Source organism: Colossoma macropomum, unplaced genomic scaffold, assembly GCF_904425465.1.
Source record: "Colossoma macropomum unplaced genomic scaffold, Colossoma_macropomum, whole genome shotgun sequence".
NCBI lineage: Eukaryota > Metazoa > Chordata > Actinopteri > Characiformes > Serrasalmidae > Colossoma > Colossoma macropomum.
The window spans coordinates 49,338-68,710 of record NW_023494854.1 but is presented as its reverse complement, the minus strand read 5'-3'; the positions used below and the strand labels follow the sequence as shown (position 1 = coordinate 68,710).

General features: G+C 37.9%; 1 protein-coding gene, 1 long non-coding RNA gene and 1 pseudogene across 2 annotated transcripts in view; 2 read left to right on the top strand and 1 right to left on the bottom strand.

The window, feature by feature from the left end:
- LOC118800321 (calponin homology domain-containing protein DDB_G0272472-like) overlaps nt 1-19,373 on the top strand; it is a 118,589-nt gene that overhangs the window by 74,200 nt on the left and 25,016 nt on the right. The gene's annotated exons all lie outside the window — the stretch shown is intronic.
- Nucleotides 980-5,029, bottom strand: LOC118800325. Its single transcript, XR_005006223.1, has 3 exons — nt 4,990-5,029; nt 3,862-3,940; nt 980-1,091 (listed from the first exon to the last, which is right to left on the bottom strand). It is a non-coding gene; the product is annotated as an uncharacterized LOC118800325 (long non-coding RNA).
- LOC118800316 lies at nt 6,770-13,924 on the top strand (annotated as a pseudogene).

The following is a 19,373-nucleotide window of genomic DNA, read 5'->3' as shown; positions in this document are numbered from 1 at the left end:
AACACAACCCCATCATCTCATGGGTCAACCACAGTATCACCAAATGGTCAGAGTACTGTCACCAATCATGCCTTTTAAACCCTGCCATATCAGTGTTGTCCACGTCCATAGAAAGCCCCAACGCAGACTCCACATTTGAAATCCCTCCGGAGTACCTTGATTTAAAGGAAGTTTTCAATAAACAGAATCCCAGCTAACAAAATTACGTTCTCAGAATGTTCCCCTAATGTTCCATTTTGGTTGTGGGAACGTTGCATTGGAATGTTCCCTCAATGTTATTCTGTGCAGTTTTCTTAATGTTCTCAGAACGTTTTTCTTAAGTTATGGGAATGTTCCCAAAACGTCACCTCAACCTCATTTGCAACAACAGTTTAACATTCTAGGAACGTTGTCTTGGAACGTTCTGACAACATTCAAAGTTATGTTAAAACATTCAGGTTACAAGAATGTTCCCTAAACATCAACCCAACCTCATTGGCAACAATTTAATGTTCTAGGAATGTGGTCTTGCAATGTTCTGAGAATGTTAAAACATTCCTATAACATTTAATTATGATGATATTGTTGCTAATTTTAAAAAAGGCCATTTTAGTGTTTCCATAACATGTTTCTTAAAACCAATGCCCCAGATTATTACCTCAGCTTTATATACATTGACCACTGAACATTCCTGGAATGTTATCTTTATACGTTCTTCAAAGGTTTATAGTTCCAGTTTTCTTAATTTTCTTAGGACATTCGGTGCAAGTTAGTAAAACATACCCTAAAACATCTTCCCGATATTTGTGTGCAGCCAGCAGTACACAGCGTCAAAAGTTCAGATTTTTTATGTTACTTTAACATTCCATTAACATTTTCTCAGTCTGTAATGTTAGTCCCTCCCATCCACATTCCCATTCGTTGCTGATAGTCTAATTCAAACAATCCCAATTACTATGATAATACTGACATAAACTAAGGCAAAATCAATGCAAGCATAATCGATGTAATACATGTTTATTATTATTACTAATATTATAAATCAATTCAAGTGAATGAACAAAAAATGAAAAAAGTAGAGAAGTCCATTAAGGCGTCTGTGTATTCTCCACCTGCAAAGTAAACAAACAGGTTTATTAGTTATTTTTTCACCTTTTTCAGTTCATGTAAAGCATTGTTAAACTCTATCCAAGCCATTCTGGGCAGCTAAACACAAAGCTTCCTTTAGGTTGCAGTCTTTGATCAAGTCAAGTCAAGAGGCATTTATTGTCATTCCGTCTATGTACAAGTACACAGTGGAGTGAAATTACGTTCCTCCAGGAACAACAAGGTGCAACAAGGAACAAAGTGCGAACGTGCAGACGTAAGTGTGCAAACAAAAATTAAGCTAGAAACAATACAATAAATAAGATAAACAGACATTTGACACAGTAAACAGACAGGACAGTGCAGCACTGACACAGCACACATTCTGGACATGAGGTAGTGTAATAAGGTGCAGACATATTTAACATGCTGTGATCTGTTAGTTACGCAGTCAGATAACAAACATAACCACAGCAGTTTCTGAGGTAGTAAAACAGTGTAAACACAGTATAGCAGCAATGTTCCAGATAGTGCAAGTAGAGCATCAAAAGAGGTGTGTGTGAGTGTGTTAAGTGGGGGGGGTGGTTTAATCAAATGTGCAAGAGGTGCCTGTAGCTCTTATTTTTTTCATTGTTGAATTCCTCGCATGTGATAGGATGGCATTGCACAGCAGATGTTTAAATAATGTTGATAAGTACTGAGGGCCTTCTTAGTTTCAAGGTGTTTAATTGGCGTGTACAGTGGCCTTAAAGTTGAGTATAAAATACGAGGATTGTGGAACAGTAAAAAATTCCAAGCCTGGATTTATAACACTGTTATCAGAAACCTCCACTGCAATGTTTAAAAACACTTTCTGACATATACGGGTTATGAGCTACATTTTATGTTGCTATTTAAATTCTGAACAAGACCTCTGCAATGCTTGGGAAAGTTAAATACATATATGCCCATGTTAAAAAATTCTATAAACGGAAGGAACCAAACTGTTAGTAAAAGACTACACTGCATTGTTGAAGAACACCTCCAGAGAACGCAATTCATGTAATTTCACAGTCTGAATTTGGTATTGCAGTGAAGTTCCCTGTTAAAAGCTTGATTCGAATATTTTATGAAAACCAAAATATAATATGTAATAAAACTTTAATTCTTACATTTGGGAAAATGTAATTCGAAACTGAAAGTAAAATTACACAAAACTTATTCTATGTGTATCTGGGGAGGTGTTTTTCAACACTGCAGTGGAGTCCCTGATAACATCTTGATTTCAATGTTTTATAAAATTTTAAAAGCTGCCTTATTTTTAATGAAACTGGATTTTTCAGAATCTTAAGCAAAGATTATTCAAAATTACCTAAATTCTTTGCAAAACCAAGGGGTTTAATGTAACTGCAGTCTGTAGTAGGGCTTCATCAATACCAATTACTTGTACTCTTACTCATACAAATTTACAGATACCAACGTCTGGTACCAGCTGATGCCATGTGACATAAGCATAGTATATGCTGCCATACTAATGAACAAATGACTCAAGCTGGCAGTGCAGAGGGTCTGCTTACACAGTGAAGTGTTATAGGCTACGTTCACAAGGCAGATTAAAGTGGCCCAAATCCGTTCTTTTCCGTCATATGTGACACAGATGTGTTATCTGTGTGGCAGTGTAAACGGGGGAAAAAAAAAACAAAAAACATATTGAATCTGACATTGAAATCAGATATGTATCCGAATTGTGGTAATGGGACTCTGTCTGAACAACCAGATCAGAATTCATGTGATGCAAACATCAATCCAACTCAACTCTGAATGAGTTGTAGTATTCTGTGATAGTCATAGTATGAGCTGTAAAAATGTGAGTATTGTTTATCTTTCAGAGTTATTTAAAAGTAGAAACCAGACAGATAAGTGCCACTTTCATTTTCTTGTCAAAATAGTAACCTCTCTGGCGGCAGATTTAAACCAGTTACAAAAAGAAAAAAAGCAGGCATGATGAACTGGAGAAAGTGGTTAAGCAAGTGGCTGTTACCGTTGACTCTGGATGAGTGTGTCATGTGAAGTGAGGCATTATTCTTTTGGGCATGTGCATCAGTTTAGGAGCGTGAACTGTTCAGAGGAATGTCAGCAATAGATCGCATTAAAAAGATAATGTGAACGACCTAAAAAAAAAAAAAATCAAATTTGGTGAGAAAATCGGATTTGGGCCACTTTTACCTGCTGTGTGAACACGGCCTTGAACACGTGTGTGTCACGCTAGCAAAAGTGGATCAGACACAGCAGTGCTGCTGGAGCTTTTAAACACTGTCACTGCTGGACTGAGAATAGTCCACCAACCAAAAATATCCAGCCAACAGCGTCCTGTGGGCAGCATCCTGTGACCACTGATGAAGGACTAGAGGATGACCAACACAAACTGTGCAGCAACAGATGAGCTGTCTACAAGGTGGACCAACAAGGTAGGAATGTCTAATAGAGTGGACAGTGAGTGGACAGTGTTTAAAATCTCCAGCAGCACTGCTGTGTCTGATCCACTCAGACCAGCGCGACACAGTAACACGCCACCAAGACGTCAGTGTTACTGTAGTGCTGAGAATGATCCACCAGGCAAATAATATCTGCTCTGTGGTGGTCCTGACCATTGATGAACAAGGTAAAGGTGGGATAAATTATACAAAGATACAGACAGACTACAGTCTGTAATTGTAGAACATAAGTAGACCAGGACCAGAGTGTTTTAAAGATTTAGGGACAGCCTAGAGTGTAACATCTTTCTAGAAGAAAGGAAACAGCAAAGGTATGACTTACCCTTGATCCCCAGTGTGTAGCATATTTTAAGGTGTCCCCAGTACATTCTTTGAACACCTTGGACACCACCGGCAAGCCTCTAAAAAACAAACATCATATTATACAAAGATATGCTTTTTTATAGAACCTTCTTTTTTATGTCTTTTTACTCCCAATATATTTGCTGAAAATTCCTGTCATAATCCAGCCACCATTCATGTTACCATACTACAGTGAGGTGAAACAAGTATTCAGACACCTTTGTTTTTGTTACTTAATATACTTATAGTGCATATATCCACTTCGAATTGATACACAATGCCTTTTGACACTGTATTGACATAACTCTTTTGGAACAAAAATACAACACTCTGAGTGGTTTCAGTGGTAGACAGACCTCAGAAAGTTGACATGGGTGAAGCTGGTTTCCTAGACGCATTTTCCAATTCTACCTTAAATGGTGCAGCAGGTCATTCTGGCGCCTGAATGGAACTGCTGCACCATTTACATGGAACGTCAAAGTTTGAACAACAACGGCTTCCTAAAGATGAATTCCAGGACATGGAGGCGTTTATTTTCAATTGTCCATTTACTCAAGCTAAAGTACACGTAAAGTAACTAAAAGGCGAAAAGCCACGTGGGTAACAGAAAAAACTAACGGGCAGCTCTTTCTCTCTCTCTGTATCTCTCTCTTTCTCCCACTCACAGAAAAAATGACAATTGAGGCGCGCGCCCGCACACATGAATGTGAACCCCTAAACCCCTTGCTTACCTGTAAATTAGTCCTCTCTAATTCTCTTTCGGTTCTTTTTACAAAACAGCGATTATAGCCTTTTTTCTGCTCTCATCTAACCTTACTGAAACAGAAAACGGCGTGAATCAGCGTGTACTTGTACAATATTATACAACAGTTAGTTCGCCTGCGACCAAATCACAGCCGTGATGTTATTTCGCGATAACACACTCCACACTCCTCTATTGCTTAAATAAAGCTTAGCTAAATTTGTTTCAGTGATGCTCGACAAGAGTAAACCTCACATTATCTTGCTTGTTGAGAACTTATAAATGTTAATTGATATGTTCAAGATAAACACCTGTGTCTGCAAGATTTACATTTTTATTTGGTTTATTTGGCTGAAATTGGCTTACTTTTCACCAGCTTCTTCTTCGAATTTTCCAGTTCCACCTTTAAATAAAAAAAAAAATGTCCACCTTTAATGGTGCAAGTTATTATAACGCCTCAGGCACAAAGAACTGCTGCACCATTTAAGGTGGAACGAGAAAATTTTATGCTAGCATATCTTAACATTAATGCATACACTTATTTTTTTCCTCATTTATAGGCATTTATCTCTGCAATTAATGTACCTTGGCGATTTTATAATTTTATTAGCTACATTTACTAGTTATGAGTTATTTTTGTATTACTAAACGTATCAAGCCCATCACTAATATAAAGTTAGCAAGATAGTTAACCTAGTTAGCTAACCTAACTAACTTAATGTTGGCTAATATTAGCTAAGTAGCTACATTAGCTAAATGGCTAGCGGTTAAATTGAGATAAATTAAAAGGTAGCTAACGTTAGCTAACATACTAAATCCGTGGGACACCTTTATAGAATGCATTACAAGCCTTTATATAAACCTTAACACAAGCAACATTGACAAAAAAAGTATTTTACTCTCCACTTCTTACCTTGTAGTTAAGTAGGCTGGCAGGCGCCCCTCTGGAATAAACCGGAGAAGACTGGCTGCAACTGGTTTAAACTAGTTCAGTCTGCTTATTTAACCGCTGAATCTCCGTCACCATGGCAACAGTACTCAAAACAGGCTGTGGAAAACTCATTGTTTCTAGTAACAGCAGTTTCAGCTTTTAATGTAGTTTTTATTAAATGCAGTCAGGAAAAAAAAACTAAGAAAAGTAATAGCTTATCTTAAATCTATTATTGAATTAAATATTATGTTAAGCAAAAAAGGTCCAGTAGAACACAATGGATTCAGTTTTCAACTGTGCACCTCATCATCTAAAAAAATGGATGTAAAACAGTTGACTAATGTTTCCTAATATGTATCTAAAGAACATTGTGCATACAGTCCTTTAAACTATTTATTAAAAAAAAAAAAAGTTAAAAGAACGTTCCTTTAACGTTACACTGAGAACGTTTCAGACTAACATTGTGAGAACTTTGATCAAGGTCACATAACGTTTACAGAACGTTCTATTGACGTTATTGTGAGAACTTTTGCTCCTAACATTAGGAGAACCTTTACATAACGTTAGTCAAAGTTGTGGGAACGTTCCCTGTTAGCTGGGATGCCACCAAACTGCCTCCCCATAGACCCTATGATTGCTCGATTGAACTTGTAGAAAACCCTGTTTTACCAAAAGCCAGAGTTTATTCCTTTTTCAGCCATCCCTAGTGCTTTTCAGACTGCCGAAGCCCTGTTCCAGCATGTATTCAGAGTGTTTGGTATCCCGGAGGATATCGTATCGGACAGGGGACCTCAATTCACATCACAGGTATGGACGGCATTCTTTGAACATATTGGGGTCTCAATTAGTCTGTCATCAGGATATCACCCACAGTCAAATGGACAGTGTGAAAGGGTGAACCAGGAACTGGGGAAATTTTTAAGACTTTTTTGTCATGAAAACCCGTCTGACTGGGCTAAGTTTTTAGTATGGGCCGAGATCGCCCAAAACTCTTTAACAATCTCTACCACAGGAATGACTCCTTTCCAGTGTATCTTAGGTTACCAACCACCGCTACCTCCCTGGACCGGATCTCAGACAGAAGTACCGGCCGTGGACTCATGGATGACATGGCGTGAACAAGTCTGGGAGGAGACACACCAGCGCATAGAATCAGTTCTGCTACATCATAAGGAACAAGCAGATCGAAACCGAGGACCAACCCCCATATTCCAGCCTGGGGACCGAGTATGGTTGGCCACAAGAGACTTGCGTAGCTCTGAGGGAAGTTGTAAGAAACTTCAACCTAAGTATATTGGACCTTTCAAAGTTTTGAAACGTATTAATGATGTAACCTACAGATTGTTTTTAGTTTAGTTTTTAGTGTTTAGTTTAAAAGCCCGGGCTTTAGGTAGGATAGTTGCGAAGTATTGTTTCCTTGTGAACTACTGAGCGTTTGTATTCTGATTACCGATATTCTGTTTTTGACCACTGCTTTGTTTGTCTGGATTCTGCCTTTTTGCCTAACCCTTCTGATACTTTTGCCCATCTTGACTGATCTTTGTTTTTTGAACCCTTTTGCCTGTTATTTGGATTACGTTTTTGCCTTGCCCTCATTGGTTTGTTCACTTGGTGTTATGCTCACCTTTCTTTGGTGTTTTTTGAACTTGACCCACGCCTGTTACTCGGCCACGTTTTGGCCTTGTGTGATTAAAACTGCTGTTATCCTTTTAATCCGCGAGCGTCTGGTTTCTGTCAATGCGTTACAATTGCTGTAATTTCTACAGCAAATATTTACAATAACATCCTGTATTCTGAAATTACTGTATATCACTGTATTCTGCTATGGTTTATGGGAGCTGCTGTCCTGTCTTAACAGTTTATTGTAGAATTTACAGCAAGTTCATGAACGCGAAAGGACTTCTGGTATGGCCAATGGATGACTTCTGAAAGTGGAGGTTTGAACTAGGATTGTGGCGCCTCATTGGACCTGGTGTTCACTAAAACAAGTACGAATTATTCTTATCATTACCTATTCTTTATTCTTGTCAAACAAATGAGCTTATGTTTGTAAGGTTTGCTTTATCTCAGACCTCTGTAGCTGAGAGCGTTTGCTTTCTGTGACTAATAGTAATCATGTCTGGAGAACCTACGTTCTCTGAAGTTGCTAAGCCAGCACAGCACAGCAACTTTAATGCTATAGCTAGCTAGCTATCTAAGTTACAACAAGATATGTGATTAAAGGTGGCTGTTTAAGTTAGATTCCTCAACGCGTTTGTTAGATGTATGATGTGTTCCGTTGCTAAAAGTTAAGCTAAAATTAACGACTTCTGGAATTGGAGGTTTGAAAGGATTGTGGTGCCTCATTGGACCTGGTGTTCACTGAAACAAAGTCTTTAGCTATAATGTATATTGTATATTCTGGTTTTACTTCGCCTCAGACATCACAAGCTTTCGGGAACTTGTTCTCTCCATGACCATTTGATTCGCTTTGGTTCTTCTGCGGATTCTCAGATTCTCTGAGCTAGCTAAGTAAGTAAGCAAGCTAACGCTAGCTAGCTAACTAGCTTTAACAGCACACCTTATACACTTCGGCCGCATCATGTGAATAGCACCGTTTTTTTTTAGTGCCTTGATGTCTTATCGATTCATCCGTTAACGTTGTCACTTTGCATTACAAATGCAATTTAGCGTTTAAGTGCACAAAGACGTGTAGCTAGAAAATAAACTATGATAGTCACACATGCTTGTGTTAATGTGGCTTGCTATCATAAGCTACCTTTTGTTGAGGGGCGTTGTGGTCTTTTTCAGGCTTACTGTGGCCAACGTGCATGCACCTTTGCTGTAGTTAGTTGGCCCCTTTATTAGTTCCATTTTTCTTTCCTTTCTCTACAAAATGTTTATTTGCCAACTCTGTTATCATGAAAGCAGTACAATCTTACTTTTTGCTCAGCTTATGAAATTGCACAGAAATGCTCCTAATCCTGAATTTAGATGTGGCGTGCCTGATTGCCCATGTGTTTTCAAGAAGTTTACTGCATTAAAATCTCACATATACAGAGGTCACAGTGTTCATCACAGGTATGCTAGGGATACCCAAAGTCAGGTTCAGGATACAACATTGAAATGTCAGGTAGACTTTTGTCAAGTCAAATGTGGGAATTTAACACAGTTTTTGTCTCATTTGAAGAATCATATCCTATCAGGTTTGGAAATCATGTGTCCATTTTTGGCATGTGGTCAGAAATTTAGAGTGAAATCAACATTTGCATCATGTGTCTCAAAATCACAAAAACTGTTCTGTCAGCAGTCTTATCAATTCTGTTTTGGACAGTGAAGTTTCAGGTTCTGGCTAGCATGAATATGTATTGATATCTGAAAATGAAAGATCAGAGGATTTAGGGGAAGCTATTCTTGGTGATGTAGATGAATCTCTGTTTTTGAGGAATTTAACTCTTTTCTATTTGAAATTACAAGCTAAATTGTTGCTTCCAGAGTCTACTATTCAAAGTATTGTTGAGGAATTTCAGAGTATTCATGACATTGGTCAGTCATATTTACTTGCTAAACTAAGCGAGAAGTTGACTTTGCTTGAAGTATCAGAGGAGAAAGTTAAAAATTTGGTTGATGATTTGACCAGGGAGGATCTTCTGAAAGTGTGTAATAATGGAGTTTTGAGTACAGCCCAGAGAAGAAAGACAGCTTTCAAGTCTGATTTCCATTATGTTGAACCTGTGCCTCTTTACCTAGGAAACAGTGAGTCAGGGAAGGAATGTTTTGCTCAGTATGTCCCTATAAAATAAACAATTGCAACTCTGTTTGAATGTAAGTCAGTGAGGGAACAGTATGAACAAGTGCATTCTCAAACAACAAAACCTGGCATATTCCAGGATGTAAAGGATGGCAAGAACTTTTCTGAAAATGTTTTATTTCAGACTGACCCATCAGCTCTGAGCTTAATTATTTATCAGGATTCCTTTGAAGTGGTCAATCCATTGGGCTCAGCAAAGAAAAAACACAAATTGCTCGCAGTGTATCTTACTTTAGCTGATATTTTGCCTCATAACAGATCAAATGTAGACCACATGCAACTTGTTCTTCTGTGTAATGAGCAACATTTTAAGTACTTTTGGCAAGACCGATTTTTGAGATCACTGATTGAAGATCTCAGAGATCTTGAACACAATGGCATTGTTCTAAACAATGGCAAAATACTAAGCGCTGCCTTGCTTGCGATTATAGGTGATAACCTGGGATCCCACACTATTGGAGGTTTCATGGAGAGCTTCAGCCGGAGCCTACATTTTTGCAGGTACTGTGATATAGATAGGGGCACATTTCAGTCCACACCTCTAGAGACAGGCATTAAACGAACTAGAACATCTTACCAGAACAGTGTTCAGTAACTCACAGATAGTGGCAGTGATGTTGTATATGGGATCAAATTTGACTCCCCTTTTAATAAGTTGAAATACTTCCATGTATGCTAGCCTGGCTTACCTCCCTGCCTTGGCCATGACCTGTTTGAAGGCATTGTAACATTTGATCTTCAGTTGTACATTAATCACTTGGTAAAACAAGAGAAATGCTTTACTTTTGTAGAGCTAAACTGCTGTGTCAAGCAATTTGCTTACTCGGGAACTGATGCTGCAAATAAACCAGCTGAGATTTACTCTGGGAGTGAGAAACTTAGTGGTCAGGCCATTCAGAACTGGTGTCTCTTAAGACTGCTGCCTGTTATTGTAGGTGACAGGATTAAGAACCCAACAGGAGAAGTATGGGAACTTGTTTTGCTATTCAGACAAGTTGTAGAGCTAATTTGTGCACCAATGACATCTGCAGATCAGGTTGCATACCTTAAAGTGCTTATTGATGAGTACATTCATTTTAGAAGTGCGACATTTCCCTGTGACTCTCTCAAGCCAAAACATCATTATTTGTGCCATTACCCAGACCTCATTACACAATTTGGTCCTCTAATTCGTCTCTGAACCCTGCGGTTTGAGAGTAAGCATACATATTTTAAGCAATGTGCAAGGAAATTGCACAATTTCAAGAACTGGTGTGCAACACTTGCTGAGAGACACCAGCCTTTTCAGGCCTATTTAAGTGCTGGAAACTTATTTCAGCTGTGTGTTCAAGTTGACAAGGGCTCTGAATTCTGTGCTGATGATTATAATGAAACAATCAGAAAATCAGTAGCTTGTTTAGATACTCACTCAGGGAATACTTTAGCAGCCACTGAGATCTCTCTGAAAGGAACCAAGTACAAAAAAGCCATGGTTGTACTTCTGGGCAATAATGATGAGGGTCTGCAGATTGGTAGAATTAAACTAATCCTTGTTCACCAAAATTCCAAGGTTTATTTTGTGTCTGAAAAACGTCTTGCTTTACCGTTGACAGATATTGGTGTGTACTGCATAACAGATGCAAAACAGGACCCAAGTGTTGTGTGTGTGTGTGTGTGTGTGTGTGTGTGTGTGTGTGTGTGTGTGTGTACACCAAGAGGAGCTTTTGGATTATTATCCTCTTCAAGAGTACAAACTCTGTGGCTTGTCGGTAGTTGCATTACACCATTTTTTTCTGTCTTTATAAAGCAATGCCCAATTTAGAAGAGCTGAAACAAGTGGTCTGCTCCACATTGCCCGGACTTTCAGAGGAAACACTTAAGAAATTTGTAGATGGTTGCTGTTGGTGTGGAGACCCAGGCAGATCTTAAGTTTGTGAAGGAAGAAGACCTGCTGGGACACCTCAAGCCAATCCAGTGCCGCAGGCTATTAAATGCTTGGAAATGTGAAGGTATTTGAACTGCAATTCAAATTTGAGAAAAAAATTGACACTTTTATATATGTACATATAGGGATGGACAATATGCTATTGTTAGCATGATAAATTGTCACAATATGCTTTTCTGACAATATCATGGATATTTTTGGACATGTTTCATTACAAAGAGAGCTAATTAGTTCTGATAAGTAGATACATTGCAGCACAGTATGTAAAACTTGGAATAAAAATGATTGTAATCATAGTTTTGGTCGTATTTTTAAAATGTTATACTAGGATTTTTGCTATGTAACAACTTATCGCACTTCAAACAATATATAATAATAATAATGTGCTATACATCCTGAAAATGTCTCCCAAGTATTGTGATTTTATGTTTTTGCCGTATCGGTCACCTTACTTACATGTGTAGGTAGTAAAGTTTCATTTTATTTTTTTCGGTCTTAGAACATGCAAGCTGCTCAACCCCCTGCCGCTCAGCACAACCAGCCCTCTCTGATGTGTCAAGCCCATCATCTCGGAGCCTCTCAAGTTCCCCACTGCATTCTCCATGTACCACATCTCCTCCTTCTCCTGCTGTCCCTTTGGCATCTTGTACATGGGCTGAAAGTTTTAAGGTGGCTTGGGAAGTAATGCCCTCGGGTATTAGGTTGGCCATCGCAAATAAAAAATACCATCACCTGGTGATCGAAGGCAGCTAATAAGGATGGACGTGGATGCAATGCGAAGATATGAACTTAATCCAACAAGAGTGCAGTGCCAGCTTGTGGCACAGAACATTGTTAAGCAGTACCCAGAGAGCTTTAGTGATGTTTTGCATGATGGTATGATTGTAGGTAGCGGGCATGGCTCTTTGTTGACTCAGCTAAAAACTCATGTGGAACACGTTAATCGAAGCAATACACTGGCTTGTTGCAGAAAAGCACGTCTTCGATCATCAGGTGGAGTAGTAAACCAATGCCCAAGAACACCAGCTGATCAATATGGTTGTGTCTGCTGGCAGCCAGAGGAGCCTCCTTTTGGAGAGAATGATGAAACCTTAGAGGAAAAACGTAAGCAAATGTTACAGCTTTATTCTGCCAAGGGAATGTCTGGGGCTGACAGGGCAGAGCTTTGTAAGTTGACGGAGATCACCTACTACCGTCAGCGCCGTGACATTAATGCTGTTCCACCCTCGTCCTTGTCCAGTTTGAAGAGCTCATGGCCGTACCTGTTCTGTCTAAAGCGGCTCTCTACCCACTTTCAGTTGTTACAGATATCCCTTTGCTCCCAAGAAATATGGAGGGCTTTCAGGTGAATGGAAAGAGGATTCTACGATTCTTTGAAGAAAAGCCAAAAAACAACGAGGTTCGTGTCATTTTGTTGAAGTCTGGACAAGAAAGTTCTCTGGTTCCATGCATTTTGCTGCTCTTGATGACCCACTTTAAGGAGAAATCTGAATCTCTTCTTCTAGAAGCTGATGTAAGTAGTAGTACAATTTCTCCCAACCTGGCACCTTAACTGTCAGTTGCTGTTTAACCAATTTGTTTCTTAATTTTTTTTTTATTTAAATTTGTTGCTGTTTTTTGTTATAGGTGGCAGCTACTGCAGCACACGTCCAAATAACAGTTGCATTCACCCAGGCTGATTATCCAAGGTTATTAAAGCCCCCATATCCTATATTGTCCATGTATATTTTTCCCTGAGGTCCTCTTAAAAATGTTTGTATGTAATTCATGTTTATTTTCCTACCTCTCTTTATCCCTTAGAACTAAACAGGCTATTTTATTAGTCTTTAAGATATTTAAATGAGTTCTGTTCAAACTGGCTCAATTCAAACTGCTTCATTCAAAAAGCAGTCCATACAGAAATGCTCATTATAACTTAAGTATAATTTCCTGTTCAAAATATCTGACTCTAACCTTGTATAATAGTCTGACTGCAAAAGGTTAGATAGGTTTAAAAATGTTAGTCCTGTCTAGTTAGGTAGTTGTCTTGTAATTGACACACAGCCATATGTTTGCTTGTGTCTGTCACTGTCTCCCTTTCTCTCAGTTTGTCTGTATATTTGTTTTTCTCCCGCTCTTTTAAAAGTGCAGTGATAACTGTAGTGTTGATATTCCCTAACGTGACAAATATATTTTCTTAATTTTTTTTTGCAGGTGACAAAATTAACCCTGAGAGGTGGATGCTGTCAGTGGAAGGCGAGATTGTCCTGGGGTCACATTAAAACACACAGATCGGGTCAGAGCAAAAAAAATCAGACTTGAGTAACAAAGCATGTGAACATGGCCTGAGCTGATGAGCACCCCAGTTAATCAGTCAACATTAGATGGAGCTCATCATCCCTAAACAAAAGACTCTCTAAAACTAAATAGCACGACTAAATACAGAACGAGAAAAAACATTAAACTGCCACTTTTTCTTTGAACAAACCCACTGTTTTATATTGTATTGTCTGAAATACTGACGGTTGCTTTATTTTACAGAGGAATTGTGGGTATTAACCCAGGAACAGGATCAAAGGTTGGTGCTGGAAAGCGGGAAAAGAAACAATCTGGAATGAATCCACATGTCTGCACTCTGCTCAGGAAACTGATGGACTTTGAGTGGCTTTCTCTTTAGGAAAACTTTGTGCTATTTGCCAACAGATCTGGTTAGTACATAGTTAAATAGAAGTTTAAAGTTCAGACATGTAGCTTAGTGTTGTCTTTGTGTTTTAAACAGTTGCTCTGCTCAGGAAAGTAATGTTTTGCCGTTTTTTCAGAATATACAGCAACAAAGTACAGCATTTTTTTTAGCCATTACATTTAAATATTGTCACTCTAAGTTGGCTTTTCTTTAAAGTATTTTTGATACTCCAAGACACTGAACAGTTTCAGCACTAGATTTGAAAGTGTTAGAAGTACTTGCTGTTAAACAAGTTGAAAAAAGGCATTATGCTTTTCTTTTAGAAATTTTAATATTTTTGTTGTGCAGTGGGTATCTCTGCCACGCAAAATTATTTTTTTTGTACTTGTAAATTTGGCTATGTACTGTTGTAGTAAAATAAGTAAAATCAAAATTTTGTGTGAAGTAATTGTCTTTTATGGGTTAGTAGCAATGTATGACAAGAACATGTATGTCACAATTAGTGGGCTAGTAAAGATTAAAAAAAAATATTTAATATTAAGTGGTGTGATTTCATAAGAAGTATGTAGTTAATTCAGTTAATAAGTAATGCATATTCACACCATCTGCAAGTCAAGGCAAATGCAAGTTGTAACCATTTACCTTAAGGCATTAGAAACAGAGCTGACTGTTACAAGTAATGTAATCTTGGCTATAGTTTTTCAGACGATACATTTACAGTAGTTTTACTGTAGATAGAAAATTATTTTTACTGTCATTTAGCATTGAGAAGATATTGAAGTTATTACTGTAATTTCATATTTATTGTACTCTTTAGCTTTAAAAACATGGTTAATTTGATTGTAGATATACTGGATTATACTGTCTTCTTTGCAGTTGTTACTGGGATTTTTAGTTCTGTAAAATTACAGATAATTAATTTACAGTACCAAGCTGTAAATTTACAATACCTTACTGGCAATTTTAGTTGCCAGTAACTTACTGTAATTTTACAATAAAATAGGTTTTAGTGCACCACATGTATAGAGGATCATATTGTATTTTTTACGGTTATTACAGGAATTTTTAGTTCTGTAAAATTACAGTAATAATTTAGTCCCATACTGTAAATTTACAATACATTACTGGCAACTAAAATTGCCAGTAATTTCCTGTAAATTTTACAGTAAATTTTTTACAGTGTACCCAAACTTTTTCATTGCCATCTCTGGGGATTTTAATCATGCTTCACTGTCTACCACTTTACCAAAGTTCCACCAGTTTGTTAATTGTGCAACCAGGGAGAACAGAGTGCTGGATCTTCTGTTTGCAAATGCTGAGGATGCCTACAGTTCATCTGCCCTTCCTCCATTTGGAAGATTGGACCACACCCTGGTTCTACTAACTCCCACATACCAGTGGTCTTAAGACAACCAGTGACAAAGAGGTTGTCACCAGAGGCTGAGGAAGCTCTGCAGGTCTGCATTGAGACCACGGACTGGGGAGTCTTGTGTGAACTGGCTAATGAAGACATCAACAAGATGACAGACTGCATCACTGATTATATCAATTTCTGCATGGACACTATTGTTCAAGCCAGGTAGGTGTGTTGTTTTCCCAACAACAAACCATGGATCACCAAGGACCTGAAAGAATTGTTGAACAGGAGCAAGCAGGCTTTTAGGTTGAGGGACAAGGAGCTACTAAGGAGTGTACAGAGAGAGCTGAGGAAAATGAAGAAAATGAAGGTGGACAAGTGCATGATTGCATGGGTCTTGTACTACCTGTCTGGAAGTCCCCAGTATGTGCGGTTGGGAACCTGCCTGGAGCACCTCAGGGATCTGTGCTCTTCGCCTTCCTCTTCACCCTGTACAAGACAGACTTCCAATACAGGTCGGACCTCTGCCACCTTCAGAAATTTTCTGATGACTCTGTGGTGGTTGGGTGCATTAGGGATGGGCAGGAAGGAGAGTATTGGAACCTTGTGGAAAGCTTTGTTGAGTGGTGTACAAGGAACCACCTGCTCCTCAGTGTGACCAAGACCAAGGAGATGGTAGTGGACTTCAGGAGGAAGAGGACCACGATCAGTTCCGTTATCATCATGGGTCAGAATGTTGAGCTGGTAGACACCTACAAATATCTAGGTGTCTGCTTGACAATTGGACTGGAGGGCCTACACAGAGAACAATACATCATAACCCCTCCAGGACCTACTGGTCAGACAGCGGAGCATCTTCAGCAACAGACTACTTCAGACACCTACGGTAGCAAGGAACGTTACAGAAGATCATTTGTACCAACTGCGATCGCACTGTACATCTCCTCGTCACTGTGCCGGGACATTACTGTATCCTGAGCCACAGAGAGGACAGGCTCACTGGGCACCAACTGGACATTACAACATCTCTCCACTCATATTACTATGCACTGCCACTTTGATTACACATTATACATATTCCATATTGCACTGCCACTTTGTTTATTTGTCTACAAATACTGCACATTGCAGCGCCACTTTGTTTATGTGTCTATAAATGGCATATTGCACAACTGTTAAAACTGGTTATAATTTAAAGTACATAGTCACTTGTTCATTCACTGGAGGGGACATGCACCACTGCATTGTGAACCACATAGTATTTATGCAATTTACTTCTTATTTTTGTCTCAAACTCTCAATAAGAGCCAAGATAAATGTGATCAATAATCCTTAATTTTGCTCTTGTAAACATTCTACATCTGTCTACAGTCTATTAGAGCTGCATGAATGCTGATGTAGATCAGACTGAACTACTGTGATCAACATCTGTGTACATCTGTAAACACTCAGCTAAACCCCACACATTTAGTTCATACAGGTGAAGACATTTCTACACAATAGAAGCCCAAGAGCTGTTTATTCACACACTTTCACATCTCTCAAGTGATTGTGGAGGTTTTGTAGCTTTGTGTTTCTGTAACTGGCTTTTCCTCCAGAACAAGAATAAATCACACATATGAGCTGCTGTTGTTGATGGAGGATCACAGGACTGACTATTAAGAGAGAAAAACACTCCATGAAGTGTTTAATGTTGTTTAAATAGAATCATTTCTATAAGGGTTGAGTTTCTGCTGTAGGTTTACACTTCAACCTTTTAACTGAACATTTTCATGGAGTTGTTTTGAAAACAGTGAATGACAGTTCAGTAGTGAAGGATGAAGAACTACAGTACAAATGAGAAAAAGATTTCTGATAAGGAGATAAAAAGAGTTAAAAAGACTGAAGTATTGTAATTGTATAAATGCTTCTCATGGAGATTTGCCTAACTTTGTGTTTCTCTTTGTTTTTATTCCACAGCAATAACAGTGAGTATAGATCATATATATATATATATATATATATATATATATATATATATATATATATATATATATATATATATATATATATATATATATATGAGAAATAACTGTGTTTCCTTCTTTCTCTGCTGGTAGTGACTGATTTTATACTCTTATCACATGAACTACATTCAATACAGACATCAAGCAGCTACATAATATTGAGTTTCAGGTAAATTTCACATGATGAACAAAGTCTCTGATCTCAGAATGAAAGCTTTTGACTTCATCTCCCTCCTTCCTTCCCACAATGCTCCTGTGCATAATCCCACTGCACTGCAGAAATGTAGAGACAGTGAAGTTCACTGATGAGAAAAAGACACAACAAATAAAAGCAGTCTGGCTCTGTTGGGAGTGATGTCACTGTTCTTATGTGATGATGGAATATTTGAGTCGTTCATCATCAGTACATCATTATCATTAGAGTGTCTCTCATTACTGTAGTTTTCCTCTCCTCCATTACTGAAAATAGCCCAGAACACACACAGCAGGAGCTTCTGACTCACACTCACACACACTATCTGCCTGTTTGATGAGTCTCTATATCAGTGACTCACAACAAGCAGCTAATAATGAAGAGTCAGCAGCTCTGAAAGACTTGATTACTGAGATCCTCTCATCTCCTTCACTTCCATTCACTTCATTTAAGAATGATCAGCTTCTCTTATTCAGTCTGCAGCTCTCTCTCATCTCCAGCCTGCTCTTCTACTCATGTGCTCCAGTTTAACAGTTCATATTCTCCTCCACTACAAAGCAGCTCCACCTGTGTTCCTTCAGTGTGTGGAGGAGTTCTAGATGGACTGATGAGGCATCATTTAGTCCACAGTCCTTCTTTACACATGACTCAGCTTAACATCTCCAGACTGTTTATAGGAGGTGATTAATAGAAGAGAGAGATGTGCATTACAGACTGAAATAGAGATGAGTGTTTAGATGTTCATGCAGTGATTCTAAATGAATGATCATTTCATTGTAACAATTCAACATTTGGTGATTACTGTCACTAAAATTTAGTGTGCAAAAAAAAAAAAAATAATAATAAAAAATCAAAATTGCATTTATTGTCACAACACATCTACACAGATGCGAAGGTGAGTGAAAATCTTAGGTGCATAGCCCCCTTTAGAACTTTAAAATGCAAAAAATATATATACACATACACTTAATGTACACATTAGTATACACCAGTGTTGCACCTTTCTAATATACAGTTTTTGTACAGTAATATAAGTTATGGAATAAAAGCTATGATATGTGCAGTTGTACACTTTTCCATATGTGCAGTATGTGAGGCTGTGGTAAATAAATGAAATGCAGGGTACACAGGGGATAGAATATCGATATATAGGTATTCCAGATTACAAGATTTGCATAGAAGATGTACAAGATGTTGAGGAATTATAAAACACACACAATGAGCTCCAAGTTGATTAATGTTTTTCACTGCTGCTCAGTTTATAATCAGCCTCATACAAACAGAAATCTCATCTAATTAATGTTCCAAAGGTCAAATTCATTCATTAATCATTTTCTCCTCTCTAGGATTTCCTCATCCAGCAGGTGAGTTCACTGATTAATAAATATTATTAACCTAAAAATAGTTTTATTAATTTGTTATAAGTAGTTAATGTTTATACATATATATATATATATATATATATATATATATATATATATATATATATATATATATATATATATACTCCCTTATCATCAACCTAACAACTGTTGATTTGTTGTCAGACTGATTAGTTGTTCAGTTTTACTCCTGTTAGAAAATCATTCTCTAACTCTCTGCTTTAATCTCTTCTCCACCTGAGTTTAGATTTTTCAATCAGAGTCTCTGCTGTTAGTAATATCAGCTCTCAGTGATTCATACTGACACCAACCATCATCACATCTTCACTCTGTTTTATTCTCTTCTACAGAGGGACAGAGAATGGACAGAAGAGGAGAGACTGAAAATGAAGGAATCTGTTCTGTTTATGGGTGAGTTTTAAAGGAGATACAAAATAAAACCCAATGACAGTTAAACCTGTTAAATTTGAATGCTGTAATGTAGACAAGTTTCTTAAAAACATTA